General features: G+C 38.0%; 1 protein-coding gene across 2 annotated transcripts in view; it reads left to right on the top strand.

Annotated features, from left to right (window-relative positions):
* Positions 1 to 11331: 11331 nt before the first annotated feature.
* Positions 11332 to 27159, top strand: part of phactr4a (phosphatase and actin regulator 4a) — an 81289-nt gene continuing 65461 nt past the window's right edge. The window contains exons 1-2 of one of the 2 annotated variants that reach the window (XM_055219045.2): positions 11332 to 11382; positions 11545 to 11670. The gene's annotated coding sequence lies outside the window, so the exon portion shown is untranslated. The other variant, XM_055219044.2, reaches the window with a different exon arrangement.

The following is a 27159-nucleotide window of genomic DNA, read 5'->3' as shown; positions in this document are numbered from 1 at the left end:
ATCTGGTATAACAGATCATATCATTTATTTAGCTGCATGAAAAACATGCAGTTTAGTGAGCCATAAAGCTTCTAAAAAGAATCTATTAAAAGTGGTGCATGATTAACACAAAAAACTATAGATTTATTAACAACAGCAGTAAACACTTCTCAGTAAAGACATGTACATGAATTTTACTCTCAACTGATTGTAAAAAGGCTGATTTTATTTTATAAGCTTAATGATTAAGTTTCTGTTAAAGTACTGACAACTGTCAAGGGGGCATCATTGTTATGCAAAAGTACAAAAGCAGATGATGCTGCCCAAGCACTAACCTCTCTCCCCTCAACGGTCTTATTTGCATTTTAAACAAAACTGAAAGCACACTCTCAGATACGGTCAGTGGCGGAGTGGCCATCGGGAGAGTTGGGACATTTCCCGGGGGGCCGGTAGTGTTTTGAGGCTGCAAGGGTCCGTCTGATAATAGTTATACATTGCGAGTTATAGCAACCCCGTCTGGCGGCTTGATGTGCGGCCGCTTCCCGCTGGTCAAACTGTGCAGCCTCTTTGCTCAAGATAAAAGTGCTCAACCTGTTCGGCAGGTCCAACCATGTTGGATTTTTAAAAATATAGGGGGATCATTGAACGGCTCTCCCCAAATGGCATAGCCTGTTGGCCTTTGATGTAAAACGCCGCGCCGCCGAATGCCTGTTTATTGGAGTACATGCGGTTGGATTGATCCATCAAGCAGATAGACTATTTGATAGTAAGTGTGTTGTGATTCTGTGTGTTTTGTTGTTTATTATTTCTTTGCAATGCTTAAGATTAGTTTGATTATTGTATCTGTGTTCTTTGTCTTTGTGTTGCATTGTATTACGCTGTTGTGTTTTAGTATTATTTTGAGAGTTATGTTTGAATCTAGTTTGGCCTGTGTTTTTCCCTTTGTCTGATTTTGGCTGTTTCTCAATTCCAAGAACGCCAAGAATGGACTTGCGTCCTCGTGGAGATCGGTCTTGCCAGGCGACCTTGGAAGAACGAACTCGGACGTTTTGCCGCAATGACTTCTGGGGCGTAAAGCGATTTCAGCAAGTCTGCACTCGATGCATCCTCGATATCAAGAACACATCCGGGTATTTTCATGCGTCCTCTGTCCTTGCGTTCTTGAGAATTGGAATGAACTTCGACCGTTAATGATGACGTAGAGCGAGGACACGAGGACGCAAGATCGCTGAAGAACGCATATTGAGAAACAGCCTTTGTCTCCACCCCGTCTTTAGTTGCTATGGTTTTTTGTTTGTTCCTTGCTCCTCCCCCTTGTTAGTGTCATTGTTTCTGTATGCTGATTGGTTATTGTTTTGTATTTAGTCACTTCCTGTTCATCCCTTGTTTACGTTCCATTGTGTTTGTTACAACGTTGTTGCCCTGCGTGTTTATGTTTTGTTTTTGTTACCTTTAATACATTTTTCGTACTGCATTTGGATCCGCTCTCTCTTCGTCTGTGTGCCCGTCGTGACAAAGTGTGGATTAAGGATGTTTAAAATCTCTAGCTTGGTGGTCAGTACATGAATGGATCAAATTAGCACATTTGCAAATGTTTATCTCCATATGGCTATATAATAAATAAAAATAAGATGGGTAACTTTGCAGTATCACATTATATATTTCCTACTATGTGATTTTCATATTATAAACGAGAGTATTCAACTGCAATTTGGCAATATATATCCTCACAACATTATTATTTCTCAAAACTTTGACAAAAATTATTTTTAAGGATTAACTGTATTCTTACAGTTATTTAAAGATGCACACATTATTCCGCATATGATTTGAATATTAGTCGAGAGTATATAACGGCAATGAACGTCTTATATGGCAATAAATATCCACATAATTTAATATAACAGCATAATGAAATGAATAAAAAGACAGGGAAGTAGGATTGGCATGTAAATTGTATTATTATTAGCAGAAAAACAGCAAAATAACTGAAATAAACTCTGAGGTAAATGCGCCAAACACGTTAAAATAAATGAGCAATAACAGTGGAAAAAAACGTTATTATCTCTCAAAACTTTATATGACAAATTATATTTGAAGGAAAAATTCTTACAGTTTTTCAAAGATGTAAAGAAAGTATTCCATATTACTCCTGTTTATGAACACGTTCATTTCTGGCCTCGCTCTGTATAGCTGATTGACAGGTGCGCATCTCCGTCTTTCAAACAGGTATCATTTTGTATAGTTACTCATTTATGAAAATTATCCATGATTTGATGATTTTATTATTATAATGAATTTTTTTTTTCTTCAGATTGATTACGATTTGTATTACCGTAGTTTTACTACAAATACAAGACCCTTTTTTTACCACGGAGGGCCGGTGGTACAGAAATTTCCCGGTAGATTTTTTGGTCCCACTGCTGTACGGTGCATCCTGAGCTCTTTGTTAGTTGTAATTTTACAACAACTACCATCACAAAACAGGAAAACAATACCCATGTGGGTAAAAAACTGGACTTAACCCTAAACAGACTTAGACAAACTAGACTAGACAAAAAAAAAACTCAACACTCTATGACAGGACTGAAACAGGACCCTGTCACAATGAACTAAGCTTAGACAAGACAAGATCCTGACAGGATCCTAACAGTACCCCTAACTCAAGGGGACACACAAGACATGACAAAGACAAGGTTCAGCAAAACATGACAAAAACAACACCATAGGTCAAAAAAGATAACACTACAAAACAGGCTGGGGTACAATAATAAAAAATAACAAACATGGGAGGTGCACAAGAGTTCACAATAGGAAAAGTAAGTTGGGCGCAGGTTCTGGTTCCAGTGAGTGCACAAGTGGGCTTGGAACAAGGGATCAGTGGATATGGAGAACAGACTGGGTGGAGGGAACACAGGACGGAACAGTTAAGGGGGGTGCAGGATTAGGATGCAGGGAAGGAGTCCAGACAGGCTTGGGTAAGAGCTTAGGGGAAAGACAAGGGTCCTGTGACTCTAGCTACTGCTGTGGCTGCAGAAGCTGCTGTAGCTGCAGAGTCTGCACAGGCCACAATGGCTGTGCTGGCATCGACTGCACTGGTTGCTGTGGCTGCGCTGTCTGCAGGCTTTGTCGGCTGCTGCGGCTGGTGTGGCTGGGCTGACTGCATCTGCAGCACTGGAAGAGGAACCCTCAGATGTGGGTCGGACCCCGCTGAAACATACATAGTCTGCTGGGTTCTATTCTGGTTCGTTCGTTCTGTCACGAATGAGTATATGGAGAAACCCAATTGCAGACTGACATATGAAACAAGGACTTTTATTATACAATAAATCACAAAACAGGAAAACAAAACCCACGATAGGAAAAAACAGGACTAAACACTAAAACTAGACAAAACAGACTTAGACAAACTAGACTAGACTCGTGATAACTCGACACTCAGTGACAGGACTGAAACAACTCGAACAGATTAGATGAACAAACTTGACAAGATTAGCTACTGTTTCAAACAAGACATGAACATCTAAGATCATACGAACAAGCACGGACAATAGACACCAGTGGCCTCATTTATAAACGTTGCGTACGCACAAAAGAAGGCGTACGCCACTCTCTACGCAATAGTTGTTATTTATAAAAAGCAAACTTGAGGGGAAAATGTGCTGGCCGTCACGCAAGCTCTGACCAAGGCGTACGCATAAAAACGGGTGAAATGAGAAATGGCGACACAGTGAAAAAGACAACACTGCCTCTCATAAATAACATGAGGACTTCACAAAGCAAGTCTTACAATTAACAGCCTACACGAACACCCGTTTGATTGATCAGCAGTGAAACAAAAAAAAAAACAATTCGAAAATTACAACAGAAATTCAAATGAACACATATTTGTCAAAAGAAAAGTGAAATATGTTCTGCAATAATATTGGCATGTTGTGCAATTCATCATCACAAAGAACACAGTCCACAGAACGAAACAATGCACAAAACTGACACTCTCGCCAACGCGTCCGTCCGGCGGAGCAGACACAGATGCAATCACATAGACAGACAGACAGACAACCAAGGAGATACACAGATAGATATATAAACAAATAGATAGATGCATCAATTGTCCACTGGGGAAAGTTGTTTTCATAGTAAACCATATCTTCATAATCTACGGAATTATGGTATTCATGCATATGCCTTTAGTGTGTTTTATTTTTTGATAAAACAATGTATGGCGTATGTCTAAACCATTCAGAAAGCAACAAGAAATTACATTTGCGCTGAACAATGTCCCCTTTCCCCCACCCATGGCAGACACACTCTGGAGATGGAGCGCTAGACGTTTTTTTGCCTCGACTTTGATGTCCGACCATTTCTTTTTTATTTCGGCCACGGTCCGAGGTTGTGAAGCAGCATTTACGGAGTCTGCCACCTTTTGCCACTAAAGTGCCTTTTTTGGCATTAGTAATGCCCACACTGTGCCCTCCAAGCAACATTTTTCTCCTCTTTTCCACCTCGCCAACGATAACTTCTACTTCACATTGAGTGAAGTTACGTTTTTTTGATTTCCTCTCTGTGTTTGCCATGATTTCGCAATCAATGCATATTAACTTGTGGGCGTTTCACGGACTATTTATGGACAACTATGGGCGTGTCATGAAGCCGCAAAAGCTGCGCTACATTTAGAATTGATTGTGATTTTTTAAGGGAAAAATGCGTAGGATGTGCGTGCGCACGGTTTTATAAATCCGATTATTTCTGTGCGTACGCGCGTCCTATGTTTCATCCGTACGCCACTTCTGACGCAAATCCTACGCAAAGTTTTATAAATGAGGCCCCAGGGCTTAAACAAGGGGGCAAATCTAGAGGGAAGCAGGAGAACATAATTAAACAGTAATGGAATGATTAACGAGAGGGGTGGGGTCTAGAGACGAGACAGAGAGCGAGCACATGGAGCATGGAGCAAATAAACAAGACTATAGGTTTTTCTCAATATCAAGGAAGGATCCTCGGAAGCCAGAATTTCGAGGATGTGACGTCATTGACATCCATCGAAGGACTGTTCCAATGTCGAGGATCCCTGGAATTTCGACCAAGGACTGAGTCCTGCGTTCAAAAAATATCCCATATACAGGAAAGGATGCATATGTGTAGCCTTTACACTCTTCGCGCTTTATAATCACCCACATTCCTATTTGCCCAGCGCCGAAAGCATACCTTTTCATTTACATAATGACGCAATGACGTGCACTTGCTAGCCTGTTCCATTTACGTGTTCTCCGAATGCTAAAGAGGAGCCTCGCCTAGCCTCTGAAAAAAGTGACTTGGAAGGACCAGTCCTCTTGACATTGAGAAACACCTTATGTGCCCTCACACAAAAGATGGTACTGTCGGAACCCTGTCACAATGAACTAGAAGCTAAGACAAGACAAGATTGACACATATCCTTGTGGTCCCCTTCTGAAGATAAATGGGTATTCAAATTATAAAGGAAAGCTTCCTATAGACAGTTATTATTTGCGTGATTTTTCGAGAAGATAAATAAAACAGATAATTCACTTAGTGTCCCCTGCCTGTATGATGCCATTACTATTAATCACTGTTTTGACTCGGAGAGGCACAGTACAGGAAACATGTGAGAAGTGCCCGAACACAAGAAAAAGTGAACGTAATTTAAGCACTTTTCGTACTTTTATATTTCTGTTGCAGCCACAGCAATTATTAACTTTTGATCAGCCGGCAATATCATCTTCTCACAACTCTGTCAGTCATTCCAAATCCCAACAGAATCCAAAAAAATTCCAAAAAGCCATCCCTTATCTGGTCCAATCACTCTGACAGTGGGTGTACTACATCAAGAGGATATTAACCTCCTGGTTCTGGAGAATTCCATGGCGGACACCTTATATTAGGGCATGGGTGGGGAACCCTGGTCCTGGAGGGCCACTGTCCTGCAGAGTCCAAACCCCAATTAAACACACCTGAAAAATCTAATTCAAATCTTTAGGATTACTTGGAAATTAAATTCAAGTGTGTTTGGTTAGGGTTGGAACTAAACTCTGCAGGACAGTGACCCTCCAGGACCCAGGGTTCCCCACTCCTGTTTCAGGGCGACTGTGGTTAATTCAGCATCATCCGAAGCATCATCTGGACACTAGAGAAATCAAGAGATGGAGTGACAAATGTTTTCCTATCTGTTTTCCATATCTACCTTTCATCTCCAAGAATACTTGTCATCTAGTACCTGTCTATACTACCTAGATTGAAAATCCAAATCTGGGAACCTGTGTCAATATCCCCTCCTGCTATCAAACCTACAGCAATGTTTTTTGTCAAAAAAGAGTCTCCCAGTTACCATCTCACTGGCCATGGTACTGCGTGATTGAGCTCCTGCTAGGTGAACAAGTGCCTAAAGCAGGGGTTGGCATCCCTGGTCCTGGAAGGCCACTGTCCTGCAAAATTTTGCTTCAACTCTAATCAAACACACCTAAATGTAATTTCCAAATCATACTGAAGCTTTTGATTGGGATTTTCAGGTGTGTTTGATTAGGGTTGGAGCTTAACTTTGCAGGACAGTGGCCCTCCAGGACCAGGAATGCCCACCCCTGACCTAAAGGTTAAATTTATCCACTCACTCTAGCTGAACAGGATGCCATGGAGAATTACATCAAGGAGGCATTAAACCAGGGCTACATCCATCCTTCGACTTCCTCATTTAATCAAACAGCCTCTCAGAGCATCAACAACACCTTGCAGAGGTCATCCAACACTTACGCGAACACCATCTATTCCTCAAAGCTTAAAAGTGCAATGTACTTATGTACTTAAAAGAAAACACCACACTTTTTCAATATTTTACTATGTTCTTACCTCAAATTAGTGATGGTCGTTTTCGAAGCACTGCTTCATGAGGCTTCAAAACATTTACGAATCTTTTGTTTCGAATCAGTGGTTCGGAGCTTGTTTCAAACTGGCCCAAGTCAAGTGATTTTAGCAAACGAGGCTTCATTACGTCATAACTGTTTCGAAAATCCGATGGTTCACCACCAGGGGGAGTTGATCACATGACCAGTGTCTAATTAGTTTAGGTGAACTCGGGTCAGTTTTATTATGAAAGTTCATAAAACATTTATCCTTTTGACTAATAACACTGCCATGTTGTCTACTTTTTGTTTATAGACAGATTTAATGACAAAAATGTGCATAATTAAAAGGGTAGTTAGTTTTATTCATTTGTTTGCCCTAAATAAAACTAAAAACACATAATACACTTTCAACTATGTCTTAATTAAGTTAAATACTTTTTTTAACATGTTTTAATAAAAATCTTGCTATTATTTTGTAAAAAAAGTGTAAAATGTTTCGACACATCTGCTTTTACACTCTTTTGACCAGCAGGGGTCGCCAGCGTGTGTGGGTTTCGAACTGCTTCGAAAAACTGAATCAATTTCCGAAGTAATTGGTTCAATTGATTCGAAGCTTCGAAAAGCTTCGTTTCTCCCATCACTACCTCAAATTAGATAAGTTAATACATACCTATCTTTTTCCACAAAAGATGTCTGGAAGGGTAAGTCCACAATGAAAGAAACTCCTCAATCCAGCAGTGGATTAGCTTTAGCATATGCTACCAATGTGCTTCTGCTGCTTCCTTTTATACTGGCATTGGTTTCCTGTCATGTGATTACTCACATGACAGGCAGCCCAAACAAAATAAAAGACAAACACATAAAATAGCAAAAGAAATAAAATGGAATAAAATGGCCAAGAAAACATGTAAAACCTATTTAAAACTCAAATATACATAAAACCACAATACAATGTATAAAATGAGCGGTACAACATGTTTCTTGTGTGATGGTGTCACAACGTCTTCCAACGGGCGGTCCAGAGGACAACTGCCCCGCATATGTGGAGTGGGTGCTGCTCCACAATAACTCCCCATTCACCATCGGCCCTGCTGAAGGGGAGTTTGTTACCAGCCCCACTTCATCCCCAGAGACCGACACGCCAACACCCTCCACGGACCTCGAGCCCTCCACAGGCGGAGAACCCGGCAGCGCAACCTGTGAACCAGAGCAAACCCCTGTGCCCAGCGTCGCCACAAACTCCCTGATCCCTCCCCCGACCACAGCGACACGCCCCTGCTCATCCTCAGCGCGTCACTGCTTCTGGCTCGTTGGGCTTCTCCCTCTGACGGGCGTTCGCCTTGGGGTTCCTCTGCTCTGGCTCCGCCTCGTAGCACCGGATCACCTTGTACATCTCGATCGGGAGACCCACCAAGCTCTGCCCCGCCCCTCCAATTCCTCGACTACCCCCGGGTTCTCCACTCGCTCGGCTACACCTTGGATCCTTCACCAGTTGACATCGCCGTTGTCCTTCCCCAGGGTGGGTAGTAAGAACAACACTCCACCCTGGCTCCTCCCACCAGCGACTAATTTTTTGGACATTATTGTTGTTTTGGACTCCCTCCCTTCCTCCACTACGGTGTTGTTTTAGTTACGCACCTTGGGAGGGACTGTCAGGGTTTTGTGCTTCATTCACTTCTGTTCATTGTTAATCATCTTGTTTAGTTAATCTTTTATCTCATTTCATCATTATTAGTCACACTTGTGTTTGATTATTAGTTAAGTTCTTACACCTGTTATGTTTGATTTTCACCCCTATATATTCTGCCCTCATGTGTTTGTTCCTTGTCAGTCATTGTATGTCATATGTGATGCTGTTCCTCATCCTCGTTGTGTGTGTTTGAATAAAGTTCCAGAGTATATATATTTTAAGAATCCTGTTTCCTCGTCATCATTTGTATTAGTAGAGTTAGAGTACTTGACACTTCTTCTGGTTCCAAAATAAAAAAAGCCTTTATTTAAACATGGCTTACTTTAGAAACATAAAAAAACCACTAACACACTCCACACTGGTGCATTTCGGCCATCCAGCCTTCCTCAGTGTGTGTCAGGTACCAAACTTTTTTTATTAGATACAAGTTCAAACCCAACCAAAACGCACCTGTGTTTTTAAACAGATGTCCTTTCAGCAAATAGCGCCCCAAGATTTTCTCCTGGATTATTATTATTAAAAATCCACTTTTCTTTAATAACAACTTTATTTTTACAATAAAAGAAATGAATAAACATTGCACTTTCAACCAAACTGCATTAAATTACATGATCTTCTTTCATTTGAAAAGTTTTCAAAATAAAGTGTTCTCAAACTCAGTTAGGCTCAGTGACATGTTAGATGTCCAAATATCAGTTGGATAGCAGTGGTTAAAAGCATAGTTCCTAGTAAGTATGACGTGTAGACTTAGATTGATCAAGCAAGCAAGCAACATGCAGTCCATTAATCCGTCTTTCTAAATATATACAAAGTCCATTTCATGTCTTTTAGTTTGTAAACAGAATTAAAGCGCTGTTTTTGAAAACTTGCGAATTAATGAAATATCTTGAATTTAAACAACAAAGAAACACGACAACAAAAGCAGTCATTACATGTAATGTACGTTATTTACAGCAATAATCTGACATTAAATCCATCTGAACAGATTAATTAGTCTCAATGGTAATATTTCTTGGATTTTTTTGTGACATTCCTCTTAAATATGATGATATGCTGCTTGGAATACAGGGATTAGCTTAAACCAGGATTAGGCCTTAGTTTAATTAGGAAATATAACTAGTTTTACCAACATGCCTTACCAAAAACATTACTTGTGTGCATTTTTATGCAAAACAAAGGGCCTTGGTGTATTTTAAGATTTGTCAGTGCAAGTTGTTTTTAGTTTGGACAGCTCTTACATTTATTTTAGTCTAGGACTAGTTTAATCCCTGTCCGGGAAACTGCCCCTTTAATGCTTAATTCTAATTTACCTAATATATCATTTTTAAATAATATATTTGATTAAAATTAATAAATGTTTAAAACAACAATTTCAGTTTAGTAAATATCATTTTTCAGCATGAATATTCAACTGTTCATTCATCTATATTTTATAACATTACAAAACATGAAGAAGGTACAATATAAAAAATGAGATAAAAAACTGTAAAGGTTCAGTATATCAAAGTACTTCATTGTCATTTTATTACACTTTCAACACTAAAATAAACATCAATATTTTAAAGGTGACATAGAATGGTTGAACAGAGTATTTATCCTTGTTCTGTGATGTGACATGTAGACAAAAAAAATGTTTGTTTGGGTCTGTAATGCCTTAGAAGCTTCCTAAAAACCTCTCTCAGATAGCTCTATTAGGGTGGGGGATTTCAAACGAGTGGTTTTGCAACTATTTGGCTCCATAGATATGTATAAAGGCTAGATGGCTCAAGGCGGAGTCCCTAACGGCATCACCTGGCGGCCATCTTAGGACAGGGCGCTCGCTCACTCGTAGCATTGAGTTTAATGGTGCAGGTACTTTTAAATGACCATAACTTGCTCGGTTTTCTGCCGATTTTCAAACGGTTTGGGTTTTTACAAACGTTATTAACGTGGCTATAATTCTGGATGCTTTAACATGTTTCATGAATTTATTTTTTATTTTTAGTATAGGTATGCAGTGTCATAGGTACATCTTTGACGTTTATAACAAACCAAACCGTTTGAAAATCGGTCAAAAATTAAGCAAGCCATGGTCATTTAAAAGTACCTGCATCACCAAAACTCAATGCTACGAGTGAGCGAGCGCCCCGTCCCAAGATGGCCGCCAAAATGCGGACGTTGCACTCAATTGGCCAGCAGCGCGGACGAGCCATCTAGCCTTTATATCTATGTTTGGCTCCCCCTACTGGCTTAACTTGCAATCTCATTACTGATTGGCTGACTTTGCTGCCACTCAAAAAATGTAGTCAATTATTTTAAAGTGGAGGGGCAGTTAGATGCCTGTGATGTCATAAGCATCAGTTTTTCAGATTGGGCTGTTTTCTGGTTGACATTTCTAAAAGAGAAATTTCTATGAGACTGAGATGTTTAGCATGTTTAGCACTTTTTGTATGTTTGTGAATGTGGGTAGACTACCATTATTCAACAAAGACAAGGTAAAAATGGTTTTTCATTCTCTGTCCCCTTTAAAACTGCTAATGCAGGTAATGACATGTAATGACAATTTACCATAAGACTTAAAACAAGCAATGAAAGTAGTCAAACTATTAAAATACTTTAATTAAAATAAACCTGAATAAAAAATAAAAAATAAATAATTTTATTTATTATACAATAATTTCCAACAGTTCAATTTAACAAACGTACCATAAGAATGGATTTGGGCAAAACACCTGTCAATTCCATAACCTTGCAGACCTTACAGTAGGTTATTTTCTGGTCACGTGATAATCCAGTCAATCCAGCGAGCTTTCGTACGTTTGAGGAATTTCAGGTGAGACACTTGGCAACCCGCGAGCTCTTGCTTAAACAGTAAAGGTAAAAACATGACAGGGAACGGCTACGGTCGATAAACAGTCGGTCAGAGTTGACACCCAGTTTACCGAACTAACTTATCAAAAATCAGTGACGTGAGAGCTTTCTGGATTAATGCGTATTAATTTCAGATCTGGGATTGTTTTGTGTTTCACCTTGTTTCAGTTTGAGAGTTTGGATCTAACAAGACTTTGACAGAACAGTCGCGAGGTTAACCGGAGGATTCAGTGTTTAAAACTCTTCATAGCGTCACAAAAGTTTTATGGAGGGATATTACTATTAAATTAAGAGGTAAGAAATTATATTGATATACAAATGTTTAGGAATAATGTGATGTTTCAGCTGTTTAAGTTATTGTTAATGATTAGCGGCTACATGCTAACAGTGCCACAACCTGTTGCTTTTCTGAACATCATCCGCAAACCAGGAAATCACTGCCTTAAACACAAATAAATACGTCTAAAAGACGACATAAACACGGGTTCATATAGAATCCGTTTTTAAAACACAAGTTACATCGGGAAATCATCTAAGTAAATTAGTCGCGTGAGTTTAACTGGAGATAAAGTGTTGTTGATGTTTTGTATCAGGTTAATCTGTATTTCAGTGATTCACTTCGCTAGCACAAAGCAAGCAACAATGTCTTAAATGAATCTGGCCATAGGAACGTGCACCATACGTCCATATATTTAGTACATAATATTTCAAAGATATTTAATCCATAATTTCACATATTGTGCGTTTTAAGATGCATTGGTCCAGCAGGTTGCACTCTTTAAAGATACATTTAATTTTTCATTTTTTAAAATTGTATTCTTTTTACTGTCATTTGTCTATTTCTATATTAAAGTTTACTTTTATTGCCCTCCCCTTTTTTACACAATACGTTATAAAGCAGAAATTTCTATTTTGCAATAATAGTAATCTGTTATCAAAGGTGATTACTTGATTATGATACTGTCAAATAAAAGCCCATATTGCCTTCATCCTTCAGAATATAAGACAACATTTTGCTTTGGTAGTAAGGTTGACGAGCTCATGCATTTCCCAAATGCTTTCTGTTATCATTTGCAAGTTTCAGCAAGCTCAGTGGTTTCACGTAGACATCTAGGAAATGTTACCTGAGGGTCTGGTTTCTGCCTGGTGCTCACTGAGGCTGCTTTAAAGTATAGTTTTAGAAAATATAAGATTTTTTACTTGTCCATTATAGACTATAGATTTAGTGTTATACTGTTAAGCAGAATTGCTGTGAAATGCTGCTTTTGTTTATTGACTAAGTTGTCTGAACAGGAAGTAACGCATGTCTATCCATTCCTAGAGGCTTAATTTGATGGCATCCATTTTAATGAGTAGCCTACAATGAATGTTTGTGTTTTTTGTAGAGACAAATGACAAAGACACCTGTCAAGAGTAGTGCTCGACTGATATGGTGTTTGTATGGCTGTTATGAGCCCGTTATAACACAAATGTAATTACAGTAAATGAGAGAGAAACAGAAAATTGGTGAAACTACATAAACATTTATGCATAACATTTATAAATATACCATTTCAAATTCCTAAAAAAATATTTACATAATTCATAATTTACATAATAAGACATAATTAATGTGGCTCTGGCATCTCATGGTACTGTTTGAATAAGTGTGTGACACAACATAACGTTATGTTAAAAAGTGAATAATAATCGGTTGTTTTACTGTCCGTCAGACTTTGGCTTTACATTGAGTGACACCGAGTGTCTTTTCATTACAAACAACATCATTTAAGTAATAGAGAAATTTACTGGCCGATTGAAAAGATTTATCGTCTGATGCCGATAATAAAAAAATTAAAATATCTTAATTTGCTGGATGTAGCCGTCTCCAAATTCTCTATGCAAGATAAAACCTACTACCTTTCAGTTTGTTAATGCATTTAACAATGACTGCCAGAAAATTAGGGAATGTTTAGAATAGGTTTAGATTGTGATAATTGAAGTGTCCTGAAATAGTATAGACACATACTGTAAAGCAAATAAAGGGTTTGTCTTAGGATATGTTTAACGATATTTTTATATGTTAAATGTTAAACGTATGTTACATATGTTAAACGTATTTCAGCATCATTGAACAAGGTGGATAATTAATATATGTTACATAGTTTATTGGTTAGTTAGATATGACAACCACGTAAATGCAATTTTGCTTTATTCATGTTAAGAGAGAGTGTTGTTTCAATCCCAAATTATTTCCTCCTGTAGGACACAAAAGAAGAAATATTCAAAATTCTCCTGGCATACAATGAAAGACAGTGTTTTCTGCATTGTTAGTATAAATCAACAGCATCCTAGTAAAATTAATGTTTTTAATTTGTGAGATTGCAGTCTAAGTCAAATTTAATAAAATGTAAAGATGGGTACTTTGAAGCAATACAATGAAAAGAAGCAGGCATTAAGGGGTGGTTTCCCGGACAGGGATTAGATTAAACCAGGACTAGGCCTTAGATTAATTAGGAAATAAAACTAGTTTTAACAAACATGCCTTACTAAAAACATTACTTGTGTGCATTTTGAGGCAAAACAGTGGGCACTGATGTATTTTAAGATATGTCATTGCAAGTGGTTTTCAGTTTAGAAAGCTCTTAAATTTATTTTAGTCTAGGACTAGCCTAATCCCTGTCTGGGAAACCACCCCTATGTCTTTTAAGTAGGCTTAAATGGAAGCATGTAAAAAAAAACAGACGCACAGCATTTACAATTATGCATTTGGCAGAGCTTTTTTCCAATGTGACAGTGCATTACAAGTATACATTTAATCAGTTAAGTGTGTTCCCTGGGGATGAAACACATGATGTTTTGCCTTGCTAACAGAATGCTCAACTACAGGAACACATAAAAAACACATAATTTCTTCACCATAATGCTTTCCAGGTGTATATGACTTTCATTCTCCAGTTGATGGAAGCTAAAATGTCAGAGCTCCAAAAACCACATCCATCCATCATTAAAGTTATCAAAATTACTCCGGTGGGTCAATAAAAGTCTTTTAAAGCAAAACAAACCCCTACAGTACCAGTTTTAAATGGTCAGTTGGGTCCGCTCCTAATTTAATTACTTGTGTTCCAGGCCTGATTAACACTTTATATAAAACCCGAATCGAGCGGAGAACAACCAGCTGTTATCAGCGCTAACACGCTACAGCGCATGTACAGTCTCATGGGCTCCTCCGGTTTCTTTGGCGACTAACAAAAACACGCTCCTGTTTTAAAAGTCGCAATGATTTTTTCTCCCATTTTTTCATGAATCTTTTTATATCTAAACTGTTTGCTCAGAGAGCACAGAGATGGTAGCAAATAAGCAATGCTAATGTCAAGCCTATTGCACTGAACGAGCAATCATTATTATAGTTCAAATGGCAAACAGTCCTTATTATGTAAGGGTGTTTTCACATATACACTGTTTAGGTCGGCCCAAATGACGTGTCGCTCCGAGTACGGTGCGTTTGGGTCAGTGTGAACACAACAGCCGCACTCGGGTGCGCACTAAACGGCCGCTCCGAGACCGCTCTAAACAGGTGGTCTCGGAGCGGCTGTTGCCGAACTCTGGGGCGACCCACCTGTGGTGTGAACACTGCCGGACCTCGGACCGAACCAAATACAGGAAGTTCTCCACATGTTTGAGCCACTGGGCTTCCGTTGTGACGTGAGTCGGGGTGTTATATTGTGGGTTAACAACAAACAAGCCAATCTGGTCCGTTGCAGAGAGATTCGCTGTCTCCTTTACGTTTGAGCTGATGATTTTATAAATGCATAGCTGTCCTCCACACACAAATAGTGACATTACAGGCTTTTTAGCAAACGGCTTCGTGAGAAAGGTTTTAATAGAACAGCTACGCAATTTCGCGTTAAAGCAAAGAAACTTCACAAAGACGTGCATCGTTTATCTCCACATCTTGATAGCTGCGCTCTCTCTGTCAGGCTGGTTGTCGTGGAAACGTGGGGGTGGTCATGAGACGGTAAGAGCTGTCAGAGACCAATGACAGCGCTGACCGTTGTCACATGGTGTACGGTGCGGCATTTCAAGTAAAGTAAAAAATATGTATATGTGAAGGGTTGTGCCGATAGACGATAGTATCGTGTATCGACGATCTTCAGACAAATCGCCAATGGCAGGCTTTCATGGCGATAGTCAAGACGATAGTTGGCGAATGGTTATTATTATTATCATCAAAGTTTTATATTAACACCGACAATGCATGCTTTTCCTCACATGAGGGTTTGTGGGCTTCACTTTACGTGGAGAGCTTGTAAAGAGAGAATTCCTTCTTGCACGTACCTGCACTTAATGCGAGCGTCTTGGTCTCCTTCTACCACCATCCAGCGCGCCGCGTCATGAGCAGCTGCGCTTCTCTCTGTCTCACATGCACGCGCTCTCGCGTCTGTCCGCAGTCTAAACATAAACTAAAGTAGTAATCCTTATTTGTTCAGTTTAATGCGTTTCATGCGAGCTGATGCAAACTTTACTTTTTGTTTAAAATATGACCCGCTGCATATTAGCACCTCTCTCTCACTCTCGCGTACATGCCGAGAGCTGCGCTCTGTCCGAAGTCAGATCACTAGGTATTAATCCTGTTTATGATATGCATTTCAATGAGTTGTAGCAACACGTACCTCGTGTTTAATATGATTGTGTTTAAAATATGATTGCGTTCCGCTGGACCGATGCGTTTAAAAAGGCACCTCATGAGAGCACCACTGCTTGACACGTGTAGTCTTCTGCAACAGCACTAAACCAATGCATTGAATAGTTTGTATGTGCGCGCATGTGTGTGTGCCTGCGGAGATGCATGTTTTTACAGTTATTAAGTAATCATGATAGGGTTTTAATGAGGCGCTCGCTTTAATGGCATCAGTTTTAAGAAGGTTGCGGTCATGACGTTGTTACGGTCTTGTTTTTTTTTGTCCACCCATCAAGTGACTTGTTATAATGAGTAAAAATGAACAAATAAAAAAAAAGTAAACTACTGCCACGCCCCCCGATAATATCGTGTATCGCCGATCTCACAGGCTGACGATAGGACGATCTGAAAATAGGGCATATCGCCCAACACTAATGTGAACACGGACCGCACTAACTGAAAAATGATACAATGTATTTTGGTGCGCTCCGAGGCCGCACCACGGTGCGCACCAACATATGTGAAAACAACCTAAGATGACTTAAGATAAAAAAGTCACCCGTCACAAAACAAAGCAAGTTCACTAAACAAGTTAAATTTTGTTTAAATTAAGTTAAAAAAGGTTTGCATATGGTGGTGTGTTTTTGATGACAGCTTTCCTAAAATTATATCACATTCTATTCCCCTAAAAGAAACATCATAATATATCGACTTGCTTGCAGTATCAGAATGCATCGCATTAAATTGTATGGCAACCCTTGTCCAGGGATATGAATCGTATTGCCAGGTTCTTGCCGATACACAGCCCTAATAAATAAAATATCTTTTTTTAAATACAGTGTAAGGTTAGGCTTGTATTAGGGATGGGCATTCGATTAAATTTTTTTAGTCGATTGTCGGGAGAATTAACGATCGGCTATCGATTAATCATTAATATTTTTATAATAAAAAATAATTATTTAACTTTTATAATTAAAAAATGTTGAATACAAAAATACAGCGTGTTTTCCTCCATGAGACGTTTATTACAAGATCAACTTGTGGCAAACAGTTAAACTACATTTAGTTAGACAAACGGAACATGAAACGGCGCTTGAATATGCGGTGCTCTTAAGCAGTGGAACCTGCAGCTGCGAGCCGCATTCTTAAAAAGAGACCTCATTTGTTCCAAAAAATCATGACCTCTTCATGATTCTTTTTTTGGAATCAAAACAGAAGGTCACAGATAACGGAGTATGGTGTCAAATATTGCACCCTGGTGGTAAAATGTTGAATTGCTGCCACACAGTGAAATTCATTTAATTGCTTCAAGACACACGCTACGCTAGGCAACGCAACCTGCATTAGATAAAAAAAGTATTCGATTAATCAATAACAAATTAACGTAATCGACTAAATTCTTAACAATCAATTATCGATCGTCGATTTATCATGCCCATCCCTAGCTTGTATACAAACAGTGGTAGAGCTAGAATTAAATATGGAGGCCAGGAGGTGGCCAAGACTACTTTACAGGGTCCATAGTCCAGGAAAGAAAACAATGTACATCCTTGTGATGACGCATCCTAATCCTGTACTAAAAAAGCATGAATGAAGCTCATGATTGCTGATTACTTCATATTATTGCACATTCCTATAGACCTTTTGCGTGTTTGCAAACAAAGATGTCATTTTTTTTGTGGGCGGAACCCAACTGGTGGCAGAAAGTGACAGCTCTGCAATAGCGGTGTAAAGTGTTTTATTGTTAAACTGTGATTTTTATGGATCCGGTGTTCTGTTGAAGTCTGTTTCCCCTATATTTCTCTTAAGTGTAATGTTTCTTATAACATTTTCACCAAGTTACATTTATTTTTTTAAATAAATTAAAAGTTTAAAAGTGCATGTATGTAATGTATAGACGATTTCAGCAGTAACAACATAAACAAGCGGCTGTCGCGGTCCGCACATAACTTCCGGCAAACTCCGCTAATAATTAGTGATGCATCGGCCGATTTTTGATGAATTTGAAACCATCGGCATATCGGCAATAGCACGAGAAAGGCCAATACCGATTGTTTATTAATTAACCGCATAAAGGCAATGAGTTGCATGTCTGTTGTTCAATTAAAATGATTGTGTGCACAGGGTCCGAAATTAACACCCGCCAAGCGCCAAATGCGGGTAGATTTTCCGTTTGGCGACTAAATTCAAAAGGCTACCCGCCACACTGGCGGGTGATTTTCATACCAAAATATTAATGCAATATAATGTGTTTGCCAGTAACTAATCTGGGGACAAGGTGAGCTAGCCACAGAACGTCTCTACGCTCCAAGTCTCGCACTAGAGACGGTCTGTTTCTAGCTAGTACTGCAGGTAACTTGCGGTCTGCAGCTATCTGCTATATATATGCAGAAAAATGTTTCACAATTACTAGACCATAATGCCAATTTCGCACGTGGAGCAGCAGTTAACTTATGTAACTTATGGCTTAAATCCAAAAAATAGATGTTGCATCTGTCTTTTTCACAAGTTCCTCTGTTTCGCTGACGCTTTCATCCATGTTTATTCGGCTGCAGCTCGTGACTCTAAAGTTCGCGGGTAGATTGTGTCATCAACAGGCATTATCGCGATAGTGCAATAGATTTAAAATCTCTATCGTATGCCAATTTACTATCGTTTATATTGCATATCGTTTATATTGCCCATCCCTACATCTAAAGACATTGTTACTTTTCCTGTTTGCACTATTTTGCACCATGAGAGTATAAATAAATACAGAATCTGTGTTTACATTTTAAACTTGTAATTGATTTAAATTATTATTGTGTAATTGTTGTTGTGTGATGTTTTTCAGCACAGTGACAGTGGAACACAACTTAAACCTAATCTGATATTTTACAAAAGATAATAATTTATCGTCATTTTTAACGTCACCGCAGCAAACAGCTGTAATTACCGTGATACATTTTTAAGGCCATATCGCCCATCTCTAGTGTAAGCACCACTGATCTATATAAATGACTGGATTGCGCATAGAACGCTTGACGTAACTGCGTGAGGTGAAGCCAGCGCAGAGTTCGAGCCGCCATCTTGGTATACCCAACCGGCAGAGAGCGTCATTGACTTCCATTCAAAATCATGATCAAAATTTACCCCCTTCACAGCGTATCAGTTACACAAGGTACATTTTTAGGATATGTGTACGTTAATTATTTGTTAATTCTGGTGTTATTTGCAATGTTTATGTTTTAATCGGGCAGGATAATGGATTTATAAAAAAAAACGTTAAGGTGAGTGTGTCTGTTGCATTTGTTAATGACACGGGTATAAATAAAGTTTTTTTTGACATTCAGCTACACTGTGACGGTCAGCGTTATTTCTCTAAATAAGTTTAGGTAACTTGTAAGTTTACAACATAATTACAAAACTAGCAAATTATTGCATGCACATACGGTACAAAGTATGATTATTTATTTAGATTTCAGAATAAGCACGTTTATTGTCATTGATACTAAATACTGCGGTCTGTCTTGATCTGATACTGTAATAAAGATGAATGTATAATAACTGATTAAAACGCAAAATGTACAACTTTCAGTAAATAACTATTTACATGCTTTGGACGTTTGTGTTGTAATAATGTACAGGGTAACTTCACATATAAAAACGAAGATGAGTAAAGTGATGTTTTATCATTAAAACCTGATAACGTCCATTGATTTAATAGAACGTTTGGGTATACCAACATGGCGGCGCGGTGGCTTCACAAGTGTGACGTCATGCGCAATCCAGTCATTTATATAGATCAGTGGTAAGCACCGACAGAATACCTTTGCTGAGCTGGCTCAAATGTCTTGGACAATAAAAGAAACAAACTGCACTTTAGTGGGGGAAAAGAATTCCAACTTTTTTTTGAAGTAGTTGAATGTTAATTAGATCCAATCCATGTTCAGTAAAAACAATTTGATGCAGAAATAAACTAGCTAATTGACCAACTGTATGGTATTGGACATAAGTGTTTAATATCGGCATCGGTATCGGCCAGAAGTTTTCTGTTTAAATCGGTATCGGCCCAAAAATATCCTGTCGGTGCATCCCTACTAGTGTTGTCAAAATTATCGATATTTCGATAGATATCGATACTGAAATTTTAAAACGATTCCAATACTCGTGTCCTGCGGAATCGATACTCCGAGACGAGCTGCGAGTTGTTTATGTAACTCTGCAAACACCAGCTGCACGCTCTCTCTCTCTCTCTCTTTCTTTTAAACGGCGCCGCACACACAGTGCACGTGAAGACAGTGCTCCGCCTCCTCTCCTCGTCTCGTTCGCTCTGGTTTAACAGTAGTACAAGAAAGCCAAGCAGTGTTGCTGTGTGGAGGTTTTTTCGGATGTGAGTCAAATAAACATGCGAACCCGAAGGACACACGTGAAGTAAGCCAAATATGCGTTGCTACAGAGCCGCGTGCTAACGGCGCTAGCAAAGCACTGAAGGACCGACACGCCGACGAGAGATTGATAATCATCCCAAACTATTAATTCTAGACTTTCCAAATTGTTGTTGATATGCGTGTGGTCACGTTTTGCCTGTAATGATCCAAGTTAATACAATCGCCTCACAGTTATCAGACTTAGGAAATTAGACAGCATTTTAGCTGACAAGAAAATACTTTTACTGTGGTAAAAAGTAAATGAACCCAGATACTGTTGTGCTTTAAGTTCACAAAAACACGTAATTTATTAACCCTCATATCGTTCAGTGAGGTATATTTTCATATTTACACTATAATCTGTTTATCATATAAATGTTAATGTATTAACATTAACAAACAAAAAGCAATGCATTTGTTTAAGTACTTGTTTATCTTTTTTACTATTATAATGCTCAATAGAGAAAAACTCAGATAATGCTGCTAAAATTATTCTTTTTTTACCTTGAATGCCATTTCTCTAATTTATTTTTTATATTTTGATATATTTTATATTTTGCTTAATTGTTTAATATATCTGCTGTTCATATATGTTAATTTATTAGTGTGTTATATGATTAGAATGTTGTCCTGTTTTTAATATAAAGCACAGCAATGAGATTTGAGAGTGTTTCTCCCTTTTCAGAAAAAGTATCGAAAAAGTATCGGAATCGAAACCATTGACATAGTATCGGTATCGAACCAATAATTTTGGTATCGTGACAACACTAATCCCTACTAATAATAAATTACAACAAAGTACTTTTAACGTAGTTCATTTATATAACAAGCAAAAAAACAACACACAGATTACCTAGGAAACCAAAACGTTTGTTATTTTCGACGAGGCATTTGTTCAAGAGTTCAGTTTAGCAACTAGTCAGACTATTAAAAAAAACGAAACCGGAAGTAAAGTTCAGATCCAGACGTGTATCACGTGCGTCCGATGAAACGTATTGTATACATATTGTTCTTTATTGGTAAATCAATTATTTTACAGTATGAATCGCTGAAGTACATATAAGAGCAATACTATCATGTATTCTGTATAATATAATTTATTAAATATTTCATCATTTCCCTGTTTTCAATTTCTTCCTTTATTTATATTTATGGCCTACGTGTTTTTTCTAAAACTATTATGTTTACATACAGATTAATTTGTATAGGCCTGTTTATATATTATTAACACTTTACATCGTGTGTGTGCTATGTTTATATATTTAGTAAACACCATAATTTAGAACAAACAGGAAGAAGACATATGCTAAGATAGAAGGTAAAAAGAAGTAAAAGAAAACGAAAAAAGTATGAAAACTTTAATAAATGGTAATATTATTGATATTATGAACTCAATAAGACTCAAAAAGAGACACATAGAGGGAACAGACTTCGACAGAACACCGGATATCTACTCTAATTATTTTCTATTCTAATTATTAAAAGATTTCCAAATGATTTCATCACTCCAGTCTGTCCGGTTGAGGGCTTATTGCAACCATAAACACTTACGTTTATCTTCAAATGGTGTCTTCGACGATGGTATACTATAAAAATGAAGGTCATATGTTTTGGCATACCTATTCTGACACTCAACAGTAGGGCTGTCACTTTTTATTCGATATTCGAATATGCATTCGAACATGACGTGAAATATCCGTATTCGAACTTTAAATAAACCATCCGGTTTTTAAAATGACATGTTTAGCGCATTTTTCACAGAAACAACTCGTAATGGGAAGGAGGCTGAGAGTGAGACCGACGGCAGCTGTGCACAAGAGAGGGAATCAAATTGGACCAACATGAACCTAATGTGCATGTCAAGATAGAATTATAGTTTGTATATAACATGACATATTATTATAGTGTTAAATATTATAGCAGAATAAAAAGCTTGTGTTAATATGTTCGCATTATGAAATTAGCATGTATGAAGATAATTATTTTTACAACGCAATGTAAGCTTTATATTAAACAACAACAGCATTTGTCTTGTAAACTGATTTGAAATGATCATGTGCTTACTGTCGCGCATCACATAGACGACAGAGTCAAGTGAGATCTACTTAACTCAGCTGTAAGTTTCATTTCATCTCAAATATCAAATGGTTTGTGCTCTCTATCTTTAAAAACGGTCAAGCAAACAGCACGCGCAGAGATAATGCACTTGTCAATGACGGCTCACAAACGCGCGGGATAGGCTGTGTATGTGTGCTTGTTGTCAATGAGATTTCTTCTCACAAACAGGCTCAAGCGCGGGATGTGTGCGCTTGTCAATGACGGGCATTAAATCTGCGGAGTTTTACGCCGAAATCTGCGGGCGCGGATTTCGTTTGGGCTTGGCTATATGCCTTACTCCTGCTGCTGTTTAAGTTGTCACCTGTTCTGAGACATTATTATTCATAAGTTGATAACCTGCTGCTTCAAACATTAAGTAAAAAAAGTAATGCAGACAGCCCTGTTTATGACTGCCACGGTTAATAAATTGAATCTCCATTACGGTTTTTTTTTTTTTTTTTTTGATGCGCGCGGGGACACCTAGATATTCGAATATGTTCGGATACATTTCATGATATTCGATATCCGTTCGAATTTGATTTTTCTCAAAAGTGACAGCCCTACTCAACAGCACAACAAGACATTTTCTAGTGAGTTATATTGTTCGTTTCACTCGTGTCTCATTCATTTCCACTGTTTTTCTGCCACCACATTGCGCGCGTGACGTAACTGTGACTCGCAAAAGGTCTAGGCTACTACACTTAATGCATGTATTACTGGCACAGATGTAAACATAATGTAAGGCTGAATTTTTTTCTATTTCTCACATCTGATTTACTGTCTTTAACTGCAGTAAATTTCGTTAAAGTTGTTTAGGAAATCTAAACTTCATGATAAACCTTACAAAAAAGTAATTTAGCCTATGTAAAATAGATATGGATTAGACTTTGTTACAAAGTTACAGTTAGCCAGTCATAGCAGTGAGTGATATTCTCTTCTTTTCTTATTCAGTTAACTTTAATGACAGAAACTTGACAGAAACAACAGCTACTATAAGATCAAATGCAATAAAATGCTTATGTTCGTTTAACCCTTTCCAGCGTTTTTATAAAAAGTTGCCAATCAGTGCCAGCGTTTTTTATGATTTTCACAAAAGTTTAATGCCTTCCAGAAAAAGTTCTTTAGATATATTTTTAGACCATATCAAATAACAATATTTGAAAAATAACAATATATTAAATGAAAGAACAGACCCTCTGCTTAATAAAAAAAGTTTCATCCTATCTTCATTTGTTCTCTGTGGGTAGGTGTCTTAAAATATAACAAATTTTGATCAAAAAGCTAAGATAATTGCATTTTTGTAAAGGACTTTTGATAGATATTAAATTCAGAACAATAACACACTGAAAGTCACAGACTAAAGCGGGGAAAGAGCCGAAGTCTGCCCTGCTGCCGTTTTTATACTGAAATTTAAAGGGGACTGAAGCGACCAGAATCCATGTACAGTTATTCAGCTAACATAGCAAAATTGAAATGGATGAACGACACATATGCATAATACTAAGGTTTACCAAAATTGTCATTGGCGCACCATAAAAAAAGGGTTAAAATATATATATTTTTTTACTGTTTTTGACCTATGTAACCTTAATAAATAAGGTTATGACGCCAAAAATACTACTAGCCTAACTCATACATTCCAAATATTGTTAAAGACAAGTAAACAGTCAGTAACAAAATAAGAATTAATAATCAAATTATGAGCAATAGCAAAAATAAATACAATAAAACAAACACAAATGAAATAAACAGTGCTGTTCTGTTTATCAGGTCAGTCTAACAGTACTGTACTTCTCAGGTACAAAAAATTTATAAAATAATCATGTAAAACAAAACATCAAGGTTCAATGTGTTGTGCGTTCAGAGACTTCTGCATACCTCGGTTGTGGTTATTTGAGTTACTGTTGCCTTTTTATCAGCTCGAACCTTTCTGGCCATTCTCCTCTGACCTCTGACATCAACAAGGCATTTGCACCCACAGAACTGCCGCTCACTGAATATTTTCTCTTTTTCGGACGATTCTCTGTAAACCCTGGAGATGGTTGTGCATGAGACCAGCCCGTCTGGCACCAGCAACCATGCCACGTTCAAAGTCACTTAAATCACCTTTCTTCCCTATTCTGATGCTTGGTTTGAACTGCAGCAGGTCATCTTGACCATGTCTACGTGCCTATATGCATTGAGTTGTTGCCATGTGATTGGCTGATTAGAAATTTGCGTTAACGAGCAGTTGGACAGGTGTACCTAATAAAGTGGCTAGTGCGTGTATATGTGTTTTTATTTTCAAACTGTTCACATTCACTTACTATGTTATTAGGTATAATTGCAGCATTTTGAGATAACTTGGGGTAAATATTTCTGCTTAAGTGCCAAAGTGCAAAGCAAGCAAAAATCTGAACCACTGGCCTGACATGGCCAGTAGAAAAAAATCTCTGCAACATGTGGTTTACATGTTTCAAAATCAGTATTTAAAATCACAGCTTTTTCTATGCATTTTGGCTGTTTGTTCACATGCAAAATCAGTATCAGATTATTGACACCAAACCTTTTGAAAAATTTGTGCGAGGGTGAAGCTTTTCAGAAAATAATCTTTCAGTATTTTCGTGTAGCTGGTGAAACTGTGGAGATTTTGGGTTGTGATTTCAGATTGTGCGCAGTTATCTCCTTTGTTGAGACATGAGGCAAGTCTGTGGAATGTAGGGGTGGCATGGTTCACAAAACCCTCTGTTCGGTTCGTATCACGGTTTTATGGTCACAGTTTTCAGTTCAGTACGGTTCTTGTTATTTTTTCTTTTAATTTTTTAACACTCCAGAAATGGTTTATCTTATTAATGTATTAATTATCCATACTTTAGGATAGAGTATTAAAAAGTTATATCATGTAATCATGCACAAACTGAATTTGACTTTAAGCACATTATTGAGACCATCTCTGAGGAAAGCCAGGTGAGATTTTGATACAGCAAGAGGAAAGACATTAATGATTTCAACATGCTTTTCATTTATTTGGCAAAAAATATAGACTGTGTATTGCCATCTATGTGAACTTATATGCCTTTTTAGCACACAGAGATAACTTGCATTTATCAAACTGACAACTTCAGTGTAGCTCCAAGATTTATTATTGAGAGGTTGCTTAAATACTGCAGAGAGTATGTAGACGAGAGAGAAACATAACGTTTACACATGTAATATTTAAAATCCGTCTCTTTTGTCCACTTCTGTCCTGATTACTTTGAGGGGCAATTTATGAAATAAGATTGCACAACTTTCACACGCTAACAACATGAAACTACGCGGAAATCAGCCGCTTTCGTTTTATCAATGAAAGGCTAAAAATAGCGCTGTTCACCGTATGTTCCCGGCAGAAGTCAGAAAAGACGTAAAATAATTGTGTTCAGTACCTCAGATTAGATAAATGGGCGGAGAGAAGATGGTCTCCTGTGGCTGTTCGAACACATTCAACCCCTAGACTGCAGTTCTATCTATTGTTTTATTTCCGCTGTCGTCATAGGTAACATGAAATAAAAAATGTTTCCACACACCAAACTTATACGACGCTGGCGCATCCTCCAACTCCGGGCAGACTTCCTTCCCACTTGCCATTTCTACATGTAACATGACCTGCAGCACTCACTCTCCACATCAGTCACATCTTCTTTCGTGCAATTCGCGAAAGGGAAACACGGTATCTGAGGTCACATACAGGGCACGAGGCTACATACATTGCGCATGCCATGAACTGTCGAACCGTGCGACGCACACACGCTCCGAACCGAGACAAGCGAACCGAGGTTCAGAGTTTTTTCATGAACCGTGCCACCCCTAGTGGAATGGCTTCTAATTGGTCAACATGGCTTTAGGTTTAGTGTTATATTTAGGGCTGTGCAAAAATATCGATACAGCTAACTATCGTGATACACTTTTCTATGATAGTGTATCGATATTTCAATATCTTCTATCAATATTTACAAAATAAATCAAATCCCTCTGTGTGCGTCAAATGACCTTCTCCGCCGCTGTAGTTGTTGCTGTCCAGTTGTCTGTCATATACAACCATTCGACCAATGTCTCAGACGTTAGCGGGAGTTGAGAAAATGGCATAAAATTTAAAAATGCCTGCAGCTTTCAAAGCCGACAAGTGGATGCACTTTGGCTTTAAGAAAAAAGTTTTTTTTTAAATTTGGCTCTTTTTTTACTGAGTCAGGTTTTTTGTGCACCTCATGGTCTTTCTTTAAGGACAGAGTTTGACTCATTGGCATGGTTAATGAGTTATTAATTTCACTGCAGTTGACATTTTAACTGTATCGCTCACACATGCATTCACATGCACAGGCAGTCATGTGATTGCTCTTGCATCTTTCAAAGTGCAGGTGAAATGGTGACACAAGTTGTTTGTTCAAGTTTTTCCCCCCTCACATTTTATGCTCTAGGAAGAGGTTTTGCAATGATTGGCTGTTTCTTTTAGATGTTTCTTTATACAACTGGTAATGTTAGCTTTAAATTACTCATTGTATGAATAATGCTTCTTCTTAATAAGGCCTTAAATGATTTACTGTTTAGTGTTTTAGTGCTTATGACTTTTGTAAATTTTGAAAATTATTCAAAACCTTAATT

The sequence above is a fragment of the Misgurnus anguillicaudatus genome, chromosome 20, assembly GCF_027580225.2.
Source record: "Misgurnus anguillicaudatus chromosome 20, ASM2758022v2, whole genome shotgun sequence".
Classification (NCBI taxonomy): domain Eukaryota; kingdom Metazoa; phylum Chordata; class Actinopteri; order Cypriniformes; family Cobitidae; genus Misgurnus; species Misgurnus anguillicaudatus.
Note: the sequence above shows the minus strand (reverse complement) of the source record. Positions and strands in the feature narration are given on the sequence as shown.